This window comes from Bos grunniens, chromosome 21 (assembly GCF_055505025.1).
Source record: "Bos grunniens cultivar Pamir isolate PY7600 chromosome 21, Bosgru_T2T1.0, whole genome shotgun sequence".
NCBI classification, from domain to species: domain Eukaryota; kingdom Metazoa; phylum Chordata; class Mammalia; order Artiodactyla; family Bovidae; genus Bos; species Bos grunniens.
Window position 1 is genome coordinate 62,028,393 of NC_141185.1, and position 15,003 is coordinate 62,043,395.

At 47.0% G+C, this 15,003-nt stretch overlaps 2 long non-coding RNA genes across 7 annotated transcripts in view; both read right to left on the bottom strand.

The window, feature by feature from the left end:
• LOC147349805 (uncharacterized) overlaps positions 1-15,003 on the bottom strand; it is a 104,279-nt gene that overhangs the window by 74,409 nt on the left and 14,867 nt on the right. The gene's annotated exons all lie outside the window — the stretch shown is intronic.
• On the bottom strand, positions 8,577-14,594 carry LOC147349806 (uncharacterized). Of its 6 annotated transcripts, XR_015150587.1 has the most exons (5): positions 14,272-14,594; positions 13,553-13,750; positions 10,790-10,928; positions 9,806-9,933; positions 8,577-8,705 (listed from the first exon to the last, which is right to left on the bottom strand). It is a non-coding gene; the product is annotated as an uncharacterized LOC147349806 (long non-coding RNA). The 6 variants fall into 6 exon arrangements; XR_015150589.1 differs by having other exon boundaries at positions 8,577-9,933; positions 13,553-13,672; XR_015150590.1 differs by lacking the exon at positions 9,806-9,933.

Sequence of the window (15,003 nt, forward strand, 5' to 3'; positions counted from 1 at the left end):
GCTGGGATCTGCCCGGATTCTGTCCTCTGCCTTCTCTCTCTTCCCGTGTCTCGGGTATCACCCCCCACCCCCGCCGCCACCCACATCTCACCCACTCTGTCATCTACCCTGTCACAGGCCTCCAGAGCATCAGACCTGAATTTCCAGAGGCTGACCTGGCTCTCCACACCCAACATCTTCAAAACCCAACTCCTGATCTTTCCCTAGCAAGCCTGGGGAATTTCCAAATTCTCTATCTCATGACAGAACCAACATCCACTTGTTTGTCCCACTTGGGGACACTTGGATTCTACTTGGTCCCAACCTCATCCCCTCTGAGACAGTCACATCATCTCTGCCCCTCTTCTAACCAGTCATCTCAACTGTCTAGAGGGAACCTTTCTAAAGTGCAGATCGGCCTTGTCACTGACCACCCAACACTCTCGGGTGTCCCCTGATCACATGCACAGGGAAATCCAAGGTCTGGGACATGACTTAAGACGAGGCTCTTCCTGGGTTCCCAGCCCTCCCAACCCACTCACCCAGATGGTTTCTCACCTCCCTCCCTCTGCTCACTCCTCACCCAGCTGATCGTCCAGTGCATCCAGCCGTGGCAAGGCAGCTCCGAATATTGAAGATGGTGCCCTAATGGCCCTGCCTCCCGACACAGCCCAGGTGGGTACCCAGCCTCCTCCCCTCCCTACCCCAGGAGTCTTCCCGATGAGAAGATACTCTTCCCAGGCTCACCCCATGGGAAATACCAGTGCTGAGTGGGTCTACACCTTCTCAATGACTTCACATCACTGTGACCCTGGATAAGCACCATCCCCAGGAAGGAAGTAGAATTTTCCCAGTGGCCCCTTAGTCAGAGAGACAGCCTGTATCTGGTGGGAAGCTCAGCATGTCCTGTCTCCAGGGTGGAGCTTCAGGGAGTCATTGAGAGGCTGGTCGATACTAGCATGGGCCCCTCCTCTCCAAAATGGTCAGCACAGGAAACGGAGAGGCAGGGGGACTGCCTCCTTCCCTGTGACCCTTCCTGTGCCCTGGTGACCTTTGCCCAGGAATGTTAGCAACAAAGATGGGCTCTACTGCCCAAATAAAATGTGTGGGCAGCGGCTTGAGGCAGGAAAAGGGGAGAATCTAGCCCTGGAATTTGCTGGTCACATAACTTGTCACTTGGCCACATGGGTCTTGAATGCAATTCCATCCACCTTCTAATATCCATGTCTCTCTACCTTATGACTCTCCTGTTCTCTTTCCTGTAGCATTCCTGCTCTGATCAAATCTTACCTGTCTCTGACAGTCATCACTGTGCAGTGCCCAGTTCAGTTCAGTCACTCAGTCGTGTCCGACTCTTTGCGACCCCATGAGTTGTAGCACGCCAGGCCTCCCAGTCCATCATCAACTCCCGGAATTCACTCAAACTCATGTCCATCGAGTCAGTGATGCCATCCAGCCATCTCATCCTCTGTCCTCCCCTTCTCATCCTGCCCCCAATCCCTCCCAGCATCAGAGTCTTTTCCAATGAGTCAACTCTTCACATGAGGTGGCCAAAGTACTGGAGTTTCAGCTTTAGCATCATTCCTTCCAAAGAAATCCCAGGGCTGATCTCCTTCAGAATGGACTGGTTGGATCTCCTTGCAGTCCAAGGGACTCTCAAGAGTCTTCTCTAACACCACAGTTCAAAAGCATCAATTCTTCAGCACTCAGCCTTCTTCACAGTCCAACTCTCACATCCATACATGACCACTGGAAAAACCATAGCCTTGACTAGATGGACCTTTGTTGGCAAAGTAATGTCTCTGCTTTTGAATATGCTATCTAGGTTGGTCATAACTTTCCTTCCAAGGAGTAAGCGTCTTTTAATTTCATGGCTGCAATCACCATCTGCAGTGATTTTGGAGCCCCCAAAAATAAAGTCTGACACTGTTTCCCCATCTAATTCCCATGAAGTAATGGGACCAGATGCTATGATCTTAGTTTTCTGTTTTCTGAATGTTGAGCTTTAAGCCAACTTTTTCACTCTCCTCTTTCACTTTCATCAAGAGGCTTTTTAGTTCTTCTTCACTTTCTTCACTTTCGTAAGAGTGGTGTCATCTGCATATCTGAGGTTATTGCTCAATATCTGTCTATGAACAAATATTCACTGTCCCCAAGAACAGCCCCGTCTCTGGTTGCAAGGCTTCACCCTCTTTGCTTCCTCTGTCAGCAGTGCCCTTATTACCCAGGCCCACACTCGATAAACTTCCACTCACCCTGGAGCAAGCCCAGATCAGCTTCAATCCCTCAGGGAGGCTTTCCTTGTGCTTATTCCCCCAAGGGACTCCTCTGTCCTCTCTTCTGTCTCCTGTCACCTGCCAAGTGATACGTGCATCTCAACCCATGCTGCAGTAGCGGAACTTCACACAAGGTCTCGAAACTTTAACGTCTCACCTTAAGTAGACTCTGAACCTTTCCAGTGGGTTGTATTAGGAGTATCCCCAGGCCCCAGGGCACAGCAGCCACAAAGCAGATGCTCAGTAAATGTGGTTTGAAGGCGTTAACAGCAGACTCAGGTGGGGCGGCCACCTCCCTGTGAAGGCAGGGTGCTGGGATGCTAGCACTTTCCAGGTGACACAACTAAGTAACAGGGACACAGTTGCCATTGACGTCCTGCTAAGCAACAACCACCACTTTAAAAATAGCAGTCCCCGAAAGAGTCCTCCATGGCCACCGGACAACTTATCTACGCAGGGCCAATCTTTCCTCAGTAGATGATGCGATAGGAAACATTAGCCTCAGCCTGGTCAAATTTTCAGATTCTGGATTGATGAGGTCTTCATATAACATACGTTCTCAGGAAGTGATCAAGGTCCCACCACCTGTAGGAAACATCCAGTGGAAATGGTGTGGGCTCTGAAACAAGATAGGTTTTTGTTCGGTTGTGTTACTGGTACGACTCTGGGCAAGTCACTTAACCTCTCTGAGCCTAAGTGTGTCAGCTGTAAATGGGGATGACACCACCTTCAAAGATCCATCATGCTGAGTGAACATGGCTGTCATTAATCCATGAGGAACGTAACACAGAGCAAGTCCATGGTGATCAATGTGAGTTAGTTCTCGACATTTTCCTCCCTGTGCTAAATCTTTACTTTTTCCTTCCATAAAGAAGGGTTTCCTAGCTTGAGCACTCTTGGCGTCTGGGACCTGATCATCCTTTGCTCCCCCTTTGTGGGGAGGGAGAGCTGTCCTGTGCATTACGGGTCACTTAGCAGATTCACCAGCCTCAGGAGAACTCCTCTCTTCAGTCATGACAACCAAAAAATGTCTCTTTGCCAAATACCCTTAGGGGCAAAACTTCCACCAGTTGAGAAGCACTGGGCTATGGTTCTCTAACTCAGGTCACCTAGAAAGAAAAGTGCCTTGATTTTCCTTTAGGATATGTTCTGAAAGGTGCTGAAGACTCATGTGGTGGAGTCCCCTCCTTTCAACCTTCAGGACAGGAGAGGATGCGTTCTGGATGCCACTGCTGTCACAGCAACCACATTTGCTATGGACTGAATCGTGTCCCCTCAAAATTCATGTGGAAACTCTAAACCCCAATGTGATTATATCTGGAGATAGAACCTTTAGGAGGTAATTAAGGTTAAATTCTGAAACAGCTGGGAATCCCAGACCACCTGACCTGCCTCTTGAGAAACCTATATGCAGGTCAGGAAGCAACAGTTAGAACTGGACATGGAACAACAGACTGGTTCCAAATAGGAAAAGGAGTATGTCAAGGCTGGATATTGTCACCCTGCTTATTTAACTTCTATGCAGAGTACATCATGAGAAATGCTGGGCTGGAAGAAGCACAAGCTGGAATCAAGATTGCCAGGAGAAATATCAATAACCTCAGATATGCAGATGATACCACTCTTATGAAAGTGAAGAAAGTGAAGAGGAACAAAAAAGCCTGTTGATGAAAGTGAAAGAGGAGGGTGAAAAGTTGGCTTAAAGCTCAACATTCAGAAAACAGAAAACTAAGATCATAGCATCTGGTCCCATCACTTCATGGGAATTAGATGGGGAAACAGTGTCAGACTTTATTTTGGGGGGCTCCAAAATCACTGCAGATGGTGATTGCAGCCATGAAATTAAAAGACACTTACTCCTTGGAAGGAAAGTTATGACCAACCTAGATAGCATATTCAAAAGCAGAGACATTACTTTGCCAACAAAGGTCCATCTAGTCAAGGCTATGGTTTTTCCAGTGGTCATGTATGGATGTGAGAGTTGGACTGTGAAGAAGGCTGAGTGCTGAAGAATTGATGCTTTTGAACTGTGGTGTTAGAGAAGACTCTTGAGAGTCCCTTGGACTGCAAGGAGATCCAACTTGTCCATTCTAAAGGAGATCAGCCCTGGGATTTCTTTGGAAGGAATGATGCTAAAGCTGAAACTCCAGTACTTTGGCCACCTCATGTGAAGAGTTGACTCATTGGAAAAGACTCTGATGCTGGGAGGGATTGGGGGCAGGATGAGAAGGGGACGACAGAGGATGAGATTGCTGGATGGCATCACCGACTCAATGGACATGACTTTGGGTGAACTCCGGGAGATGGTGATGGACAGGGAGGTCTGGCGTGCTGCGGTTCATGGGGTCGCAGAGTAGGACACAACTGAGTGACTGAACTGAACTGAACTGAAAGTTAAATGAGGTCTTAAGGGTGGGGTGCTAACCTGATAGGCTTAGTGTCCTTCTGAGAAGACAGCAGAGAGCTGTCATTTGAGGACAAGGTGAGAAGGTGGCAGTCTGCAAGGCAGGAAGAGAGCTCTTGCCAGAAACTAAACTGGCCAAACCAAATTGATTTTGGACTTCTCAGTTTCCAGAGTGTGAGGAGATACATATCTGTTGGTTAAGCCATACCCTGATACTACGTTAGAGCAGCCCCAGCAGACTCAGACATCATTGGTTTCAAACTAAAGACTGAGTTACTCCATCCCATGTGTGCACCCCCAGACAGGGCTGCATTTTGATCTTGCCCAGAGATTACTTCTCCTCATAGCAACCATTGATGATGCTTTCAAACTAGGATGCTGGAGAAGGCTCTTGAGAGTCCCTTGGACTGCAAGGAGATCAAGCCAGCCAATCCTAAAGGAAATCAACTCTGACTATTCATTGGAAGGACCGATGCTGAAGCTGAAGCTCCAATCCTTTGGCCACCTCATGTGAAGAGCCGACTCATTGGAAAAGATCCTGATGCTAGGAAAGATTGAAGGCAGGAGGAGAAGCAGGCAACAGAGGAGGAGATGGCTGGATGACATCACTGACCCCATGGACATGAGTTTGAACAAACTCTGGGAGATAGTGAAAGACAGAGAAGCCTGGTGTGCTGTAGTCTGTGGGGTTGCAAAGAGCTGAACATGACTGAGCGACTGAACAACAGCCATAGTAACTAAGATAGTTTAAGTGAGACCATCAGAGAAAGAAAAATCTGCATTGTCTCTGTACCTACCTTGAAACATGGTGGTGGCACTGAGCTGTTAAAATTGGCTTAGGGGAAAAAAAATTAAAAGCACACCAGAGTACATGGGTGCTAATCCATCCTTGTTTGTTCAACATAAAGAATAGCATAACAATAGCTGTGCTGTTTAAAAAAAGAGATGGAATTAACAGTTGGTCTGCTTTTGATTGGAAGGATTATAGTTGGTTTTTACAAATTCATTATATCTTTATTGTTTAACATGTCTACAAGGAGCACTATTTCTTATAATTAAAACATCTCATAAACTTTCTTAAAAGCGAGGGGCGGGGGATGGTCCACCACGTCTGGTTTGATCCTAATTTATAACCAGAGTTTCTCATCGATGGAGGAGGTTGCCACAGGAGGGCGGTGATTTACGACAGAGCTTTGTAATGTTTAAACATGCAACATAGAAATGGAATTTTTAAAGCTTGAATTATTGAGTCCAACCCAGTGGACTCAGTCGAGCCAGTAGTGTGAAAACAGCAGGCACTTTTTAAAGCCTTCTGATCTGAAAGATTCCAGCATCTCCTTTTGAAACTATTGCAAAGACAACTTAGAAATGGAAACCCTTTTTAATTTGCAAATTATTGACCCTGGAATGCCTCAGGGTTGCAGGGAAATGTCACAGACAGAGCCCTTTGCAGGATCAGGGCCGAGCCAGGATCCTCAGAGGGTCCCAATGCCACATGTATTCTGGCTTCAATCCAGGAGCAGAACAAGGGAAGGACCCTAGAAGCCATCTCCAAGCTGAGAGCCAGTACGCTTTTCTTTTCTTTTTTTTTCTTCAGGAAATGGTGTCCTCACTCCATACGTGCTGTTGCCATAGGACTCAGAAAAAAAATTCATTGTCTGTACTTCTTTCAACTGTAGATAACATTCTATTTCACAGTGCAGATTAAAGGACAAAAATACACTCTCTGCATAGAGAAAGCAGGGGAGCACCATCTTTGACTTGTAACTTCTGCCTGTTTTCCCATGCCTGGCAAGGGCTCCTGACGTCAGAATTTTGGGCGCGGCCCCAGGGACAGGGTCCCCATGGCAGAGAGGAGCATCGGGGCTGACTGTCTGTAGGGGTTTAGCCCTCTCCCTCCAGATGTAACTCTAAGAACAGCTTCTGGGCTTACTGACCACATGTGGGCAGACCCCCAATCTCTCCTCCTTCACCTGCCAGCTTCGGGGAACCCCACTGCAGAAGCGGCTGCTCCCCTCCCCTGGACTGGGACCCTTGGGGACTTCAGAGCCCAGAGGCTCTGTTCTCGGATTTCTGTGCAGCATCCCAGCTCTTAGTCTGCATGGGACTGTTAAGAGCATAATTATTTTAAGAAGTGTTGTCCTGATGCATTTCACAAGAAAATATCAGTACAAATTATGTCAAGCTTTGCAAATGTTGCTGGCATGAGAGAGAGAAATCAATCTTTTTTTTATTACTATTTCCCATTTACCTCATTTTCTTTTTCGCTAATTGGCCAAAAAGGATCTAAAATGAGCCCACTTTTTACAGCTGCTCAGTTGTGATGTAAATTTCTTGCCAATCTTTCCTCTTTTTCTTTTCTCCTGACCCTCAGATGACTTAGTGGTAAAGAATCCACTGACCGATGCAGAAGCCACAGGAGATGCAGGTTCGATCCCTGGGTTGGGTATATCCATCCCCTGGAGGAGGAAACTCCAGTACTCTTCCCTGGGAAACCCCATGGACAGAAGAGTCTGGCGAGCTATAGTCCATAGGGTGGCAAAGAGTTGGACACGACTGAGCACTGAGCATGCACGTGGCCCTTCAGCTTGTTCTATATGAAAACATTCCTGCTGACAACTTTCTAACATTTTTGGTTAAGGTTCTTTTCTCAAAAAGCATCCTCCCCAGAAGCTTTCTCTCAGTCACTGTCTCTGGTAGAGATAACTTCTCTTGGACTCACCGTGCCTTCCTCTTGCACCCAGAGCGTTTTGCCCCTAGAGCCATCGTCCAGGTCTGGGTGGCACACGAGTTATGCCCAAGTGTGTCTCCACTAAACTGGGAGCCCCTTGAGGGAGAAGCCTTCCCTCTGTCCTGTCTGGATTCTCTGTGCGAAGAACAAGTTCTGGCACACAGAAAGGGCTCAAAAGTGGCCAAATGCTCAAACGAGAGGACCCTTGGATTTCCTTATTTGAAATTGACAGTGCAGTGGACACCATTCTACTCCAAACAACAAAGGAAACAGAAGTCCCCTTTTTAAGAAGCAAGCTGAGATTATTGCCATAGATGGAAGAGGCTAAAGTGCGACCAGAGGGAATCCATCTGAACACGCAACAACCTGAGGGCTGCTGCGGTCACTGGGCTTCCTCCCCTCCCCAGGGACATCTGGATCCATCGCTTGAAGCTGGAGGTACGGCCAGGAGATCCAGCCCCAGCTCTCTGGGTGGCTCAGGGCTGGGTCACACAAACTCTAGAGGAGTCCAGGCAAGTGCTGAACCCTAAGCTTAACTCTAACCAGAATCACTGAAGTTCATTCCTAAAACCACAGGCTGGAAGTAGAAAAAAGAGAGCTTTGGGAACTCAGCACAGATGGGTTCAAACACCCCAAGTCTTATGTTGGTAGAAGTGTGGGTTCATCTCAGTGCCCTGGCGTCCTCATCTGTAAAATGGGATCACAGCAAAGGATGCAGCTTTCAAGATGTTTCCAAGGGTTGGATAGGCCATCACACTTGTCAGCCGTAACTGTTTCCCATCCCATGAGAAGGCTTCTGAGGTGAGTTTTGACTACTGAGTGTGAGGACATCAGGCAAACTAGAGCCAGGGGGTGCTCCTTGGATGGCCCTTTCTGGCCCAGAGCATTCAGATCTGCACCAGTGCTGGGAGGAAGTGAGGACAAGGGACCTGCCTCCAAGTGACTGGTCATGAGAGGATGCTCAGCGGCCCTGAGCAACCTCCTGCTGAACTGACTCTCCTCCTGCTGACAGCCCAGAGGGGATGGCAGCCAAGCAAGGGGGGTGCAACACAGCACCCTGCGAGGGGTCCAGAAGGACAGCCAATTACCATGGATTAGGGGTGCCTTCAAGCCACAGCGTCATTTTCCAACCTGTCAAATGCATTTTGTCATTCAGCCGGGACAAGAACAAGTTGTAATCACAAAAAACTAGAAATTAGCCCATTTATTTCATCATCATGATCAAAACAAATCACATCACTAAATCTACGCAAACTTTGAGATGATTAAAACTGTTCATGCTTTTTTGCCCAACAATTTTTCTTGCGGAATTCACCTAGAGGAAACAAAGGGTTTACTCAGAGATGTGTGTATAAATTTGGGTTTCATCTCAGCATGATTTATAAAATGAACCAACACTTGAAAAGAGCATAAATGCCTGAACTTTAAGGAGACTCATTTTTTAAATGTTTCAGTACACCTTCATAGGGTGCTGGAGAAGACTTCTGAGAGTCCCTTGGACTGCAAGGAGATCAAACCAGTCAATCCTTAAATGAAATCAACCCTGGATATTCATTGGAAGGACTGATGCTGAAGCTGAAGCTCCAATCACCTTTGTTCACCTGATGTGAAAAGCTAACTCACTGGAAAAGACCCTGGTGCTAGGGAAGATTGAAGACAGGAGGACAAGGGGATGACAGAGGATGAGATGGTTGGATGGCATCACCAACTCAATGGACATGAGTTTGAGCAAACTCGGGGACATGGTGAAGAACAGCGAAGCCTGACATGCTGCAGTCCATGGGGTGGCAAAGAGTCGGACATGACTGAGTGACTGAACAACAACATCAAAATTTTACTTATAATAACAATGTGTAAAGTTACATGACAAAGCACACTGCAAACCAGCATATGGGACAAGGTCCTGAATTTGTAAATACGTGTTATGTGTATTTACATTTTCAGAAGAAGGAAACCATATGTTATTTGTAGTTTCCCTCAGAGACACTAGAGCTGCATGGCTTAAAATGCAGGTTCCAGAGCCAGACTGCCAGGTGTGAATCCTGACTCCATCCCTTCTGAGTGTGAGACCCTGGAGAAGTTGTTTAACTTCTTGTGTCTCAGTTTCCTTGTATTAAGAAAGTGGTTGCTAGTTGTTCCTTCCTCCACCGTTGGTGGGAATGTAATTAGTACAGCCACTATGGAGAACAGTATGGAGTTTCCTTAACATACTAAAAATAGAGCTACCATATGACCCTGCAATCCTATTCCTGGGGATATACCCAGAGAAAAACATGATTCAAAAGTGTACATGCACTCTAATATTCATTGCAGCACTGTTTACAATATCAAAGACACGGAAGCACTCTAACTGTCTGTTGACCATCGACAGAGAAATGGAGAGAGATGTGGTATATATATACAATGGAACATTACTCAGCCATCAAAAAGAATGAAATAATGCCATCTGCAGCAACATGGACGTTCCCAGAAATTGTCATACTGAGTGAAGTACATCAGACAGAGAAGGAGAAATATCATATGGCATCCCTTATATGCAGAATCTGAAAAGAAATGATACAAATGAAATTTACAAAACAGAAACAGACACAGGTGTCGAGAACAAAACTTATGGGTACAGTGGGGAGGGGATAATTAGGGAATTTAGGATGGAAATGTACAAACTGCTCTATTTAAAATAGATAATCAATAAGGACCTCCTGTATGGCACATGGAACTCTGCTCAATGTTTGTGGCAGCCTGGATGAGAGGGGGGTTTGGGGATACATGTATATGTATGGCTGAATCCCTTTGCTGTCCACTTGAAACTATCAGAACATTGTTAATAGGCTATGTGAAAGTCATTCAGTCATGTCTGACTCTTTGTGACCCCATGGACTATATAGTCCATGGAATTCTCTAGGCCAGAATACTAGCGTGGGTAGCCTTTCCCTTCTCCAGGGGATCTTCCCAGCCCAGGGATCACACCCAGGTCTCCCGCACTGCAGGTGGATTCTTTACCAGCTGAGCCACCAGGAAAACCCAAGAAGACTGGAGTGGGTAACCTTTCCCTTCTCCAGGGGATCTTCCCAATCCAGAGATTGAACCCAGGTCTTCCTGATTGCAGGCAGATTCTTTACCAGCTGAGCCACAAGGAAAGCCCAAGAATATTGGAGTGGGTAGCCTATCCCTTCTCCAGCAGATCTTTCTGACCCAGGAATTGAACCGGAGTCTCCTGCATTGCAGACAGATACTTTACCAAGTAAGCTATCAGGGAAGTCAATAATCAGCTATACTCCAATATAAAATAAGAAGTTTTTTAAAAAAGAAAATGGCTGCTAGCTGTTCCTACTCTGTAGAGGGTTAGAAAGTGAAAGTGATGTGCTAATAGAGCAATGGTTCATAGAGCATAGCACCTACCTGTTAAGTCACTTCAGGTGTGTCTGACTCTTGGCGACTCTATGGACTGTAGCCTGCCAGGCTCCTCTGTCCATGGGATTCTCCAGGCAAGAATACTGAGGTGGGTTGCCATTTCCTCCTGCAGGGGAATCTTCCCGACCTAGGGATTGAACCTACATCTCATGTCTCCTGCATTATCAGGCAGATTCTTTACCACTAGCACCACCAGGGAAGCCCTACAGGCATTTGTAAATGTTATCTATTGTCATAAATTGTTATTCATGGTGGGATTACTGGTCATTTCAAGTCTCAACTCTTCTTTATATTTTTCTGCATGAAACTGTTTGACTCTTACAAGCATGGAAACGAAGTAACTTTTTAATCCATTTCAGTCAACAAGATGAATTCAATGAAGAGATTAGTGAGAACTACTTTGCAGTAATTGAGACAACATCTGCTATTTCTAGGGCTAAATCAAATAAAATAGTCAACTCTCGATTCTACACAAGGCGCGTTCATTTATCTGCGGCTAATATTGCTTTCCTGTTTTTACTGGCCTCATTAAACACTGGATAGAACATCATATGTTACAGCTCTATCTAGCGTCTGTTTACTTTCTCCCCCACAGCCAACACTCAGCAAGAGCCTTGTAAACCAATTCTCTTAATGATCTTTCCAGTAGGGGAAGGTGTGAATCAATGATACAGGGAACTCTGAGCCGAGGCTGGTGGCTGTAACTCAGAGAGGGGTCGCTATGGTGCCAGTTCACACAGTTAGAACTGAAGACTGAGGGTGGCACTTTGTGGGCACCTCTCAGAGCCCCTCCGGTCCATGCCCACCTGGCCATGCATAGCAGCGCCTGGAGGTAAAGGGTTTTTACCTTCATGTTGGATGAATAGGGAATGATGGACCCCACAATTAGTGATGAGGATCCACACTATTTATAAGACGTGAATTTTTATAATGTGTCTGCTAAACAGCACAATTGTCAGTGAGTTTCTGATATCAGTGCTCCAGCTCTTGCTATTAAGCACACAGATCCCGTGCTCTTGGCACAGACCTGGAAGGGGACTGTTGCTTCTCATTTCAGGGCCCATATTGGGGGACTTTCCATCTTTCTCTCATCCAAAATCAAGGTTCCCTTCAAAAAGAGCTTGCCTGAAGCTTTACTTCCCTCCCCGCTCTCTGTCCATCTCTCTCTGATGGAAGATGCCCGCCCTGCATCTTGGCCCCATCGTTGTTCCGTGTGCTCAGGAGACAAGGGTTCAAGGCTGAGTACCACACACAGCACACTCTCCATGAAGTCCTACACACCTACACACAATACACCTACAAGCTATATACCTAAATGTGATACACCTACACACGATACACCATACATGACACACCTACACGTTTTGATACACCTATATGTGATACACCTATACACTATACGCCTGTACACGATATGCCTGTACACGGCACGCCTGTACATGCTTTGCCTGTACATGGCACACCTGTATGCGACACACCTACATGTGACATGCCTGTACATGGCACGCCTGTACACGGCACACCTACATGCAACATGTCTGTACATGACATGCCTGTACACGACATACACAATATATCTCCCTGTGGCTGCAGCAGCCTCTCTGGATTAACCAGCCTTCTCTGCAGTGAGGGACTAGCATCTCCTTGTGACAAGCAACAGGAGTAAGCACTCTAAAGACACAAAACTCACTGGAGATTTGATTCTTATTTGGTAACTGATCCTTCACTGGTTGTTTGAACATGGGACAATTATTCAACTCCAGTTTTCTCAACTGAAATGGTAATAATGAGACCAATGCCTCTGATACTGCCTCAGATAACACCAGTGAGAGCCCACTGCCTGGCTTGTGGTAGATCCTATAGAGTAACGTGGTTTTCTTCTCGGCTTTCTCCTAGCCAGCTTCTCACCATGATATTCTATTTGAAAGTGCATTTGGTGAGAAATATTTGCATAAGTAACAGATAACCTACTAGTGCTTTAAACAAAGACAGGCTTTCAGACTTCCTTGGTAGTCCAGTGGCTAAGAATCCATCTGCCAATGCAGGGGACATGGGTTCAGCCCCTGGTCCAGGAAGATTCCACATGCCTTGGGGGAACTAAGCCCACAAGCTGAGCTACAACTGCTGAAGCCTGCATGCTCTAGAGCCCAGGCTCTGAAACAAGAGCAACCTCCACACTGAGCTTGAGCACCACACTGAAGAGGAGCCCCTGCTCGCCGCAACTAAAGTCCGTGCACAGCCAAAGATATATAAATGAAATGTCTAAAAAATAGAGGCTTGCTTTTCCCCTGTAACAAAACATTTAGAGGCAATCACTTCTGAGGCTGACTTGCTTAATCCAGGGTCTCTCCCTTTCTCCTAGTCTTACCCTCAAGGTTGCAAGACAGCTGCATGTGTTCCAGGCACCACATCTCCACTGAAGGCAAGAAGGGGAAGAGGTGGTGGTCTTCTACATCTCTTCTAACAGGAAAAAAAAGGCTTCCCAGAAACACGTGCTAGCAGACTCTGCCTTGCATTCTGTTGACCAGCTCTGCCACATGGCCACCCCCTGCAAGACGCTCTCATTCCTCACTTTCTGCTCTAGGAGGGGTCAAGGTAGGGAATGGCTGTCAGGCTAGGCAACCTGCAGGATCTTCCCAGAGGATTAGACATTGGCATGTTAGAACTACCCAGGTAAATGTTAAGTAACATAAAAGTAAACACACAATTAGTAAGCATTTCAGAGCCAAAAGTATACGGTTTACCACCTACCAGGTGGGATTCTGTCCTTCCTTGGTTTATATCAGTTCTCCAGCCAGGATGCACTTGAGAGTCACCAGGGGATCTCATAAAACTCACCCATGCCTGGGTGTCCTCTTAGACCAACGAACCCTGTGGGCCGGGCGATTGAGACTCCCAGTGAAAGTTCAGCACCGTGGGTTAGGAGCCCATGGAGAGAGCGTGGGTGAACTACAGAGGGCGTAAGAGATAGCAGCCCTGAGGAATCAGGAGCCTGCAGGACGGTGATCTGCGTCCTTGGCGGCTTCCCATTCCCCTAGGGACAGTGCCAGAGGCACAACAGGCATTCTGACCTACACAAATGCACCTGTCTCCCATCCTCCTCACTAAGTCTTACTGAAGCCTAATCACCCAGAATACACTATGTTGCTCTCTTGTACTTTGGTCATTTGATAAACTAAGCCCAGAAAGTCTCAGAAGCCTGCTGCACAAGAGCTGAACCATCAGCAAGGGCTTCACCTGGCAGGTGTCCTCGCCTCAGTGTCTCCCCTTCCATCCCACAGACAGAAGCCTCTCCCCTGGGTGTACCCAGCCGTGCTTCCTGCTCCAGCCTGCGTCCATCAGCTGCAGCTCCAGGCTCCGATAGCAGCTTCAGCAGGATGGCGAGTGACCTCCTGCACAAACCGCCTTCATCTCCATCACCTGCATCTCCCAAGAGGCAGCTAGTTTGCCAAAGGTACCAGGAAGCTCACCTCCAGAAGGCTTGCCCAGTACTAATTCTGATGCACAGGCAGCTCCCAACACTTCAGGTTTCTGTAAAGCCCCAAAGCCAGGACAAGATGATTTAATTACCACGTGAATGAGTCAAAACACAGATGCGAGGTTTCCAGAAATGCCTGCAAGTGCTTAGTAAGTAGCCACAATTGATAGAGAAATTGCAAAGACACGCTGGAAACAAAGGCTGGCTCAAGGCACAGTCACAGCCCGAAAAGTGCTGTCAACAGAGGGGTACTCCTACCCACTAACCCCCACCCCCCACCCCAGTCCTGTTAAATGCAGAGAGCTGGGAAATCGTCTGTAATAGTCTGGCCCACGTGAACCGCAATTAGCAACAACAAGCACCACCCACAGACTCCCCGGGAACGTGCTCATGGTTAATCGATTCGATTGATCACTGCTTATTAAGCAAAAACCTGCTTTCTAAACTGTTCTTCCCTAAATGGTGTTTTTGTTTTTGTTTTTTTTCCCCAGTCTGCTAGAAAATAGGAGACTAATTAGAGCTTTTAATTTAAATCCAAGCAGGGAGATGCGAGCATGTACTACAGGAAAAGCATTAGGAGGCGGGGAGGAGATGAGGAGCCCCGCCCCCAGCTCCCCAGAGCAGCAACGGTAGCGCTAACACGCTCCCATAAAGACCTCCCGAATCCGCATTTCACTCTTCAGATCAAGAAGCCACTGGGACCAGGTCAGACGAGAGCATCAGG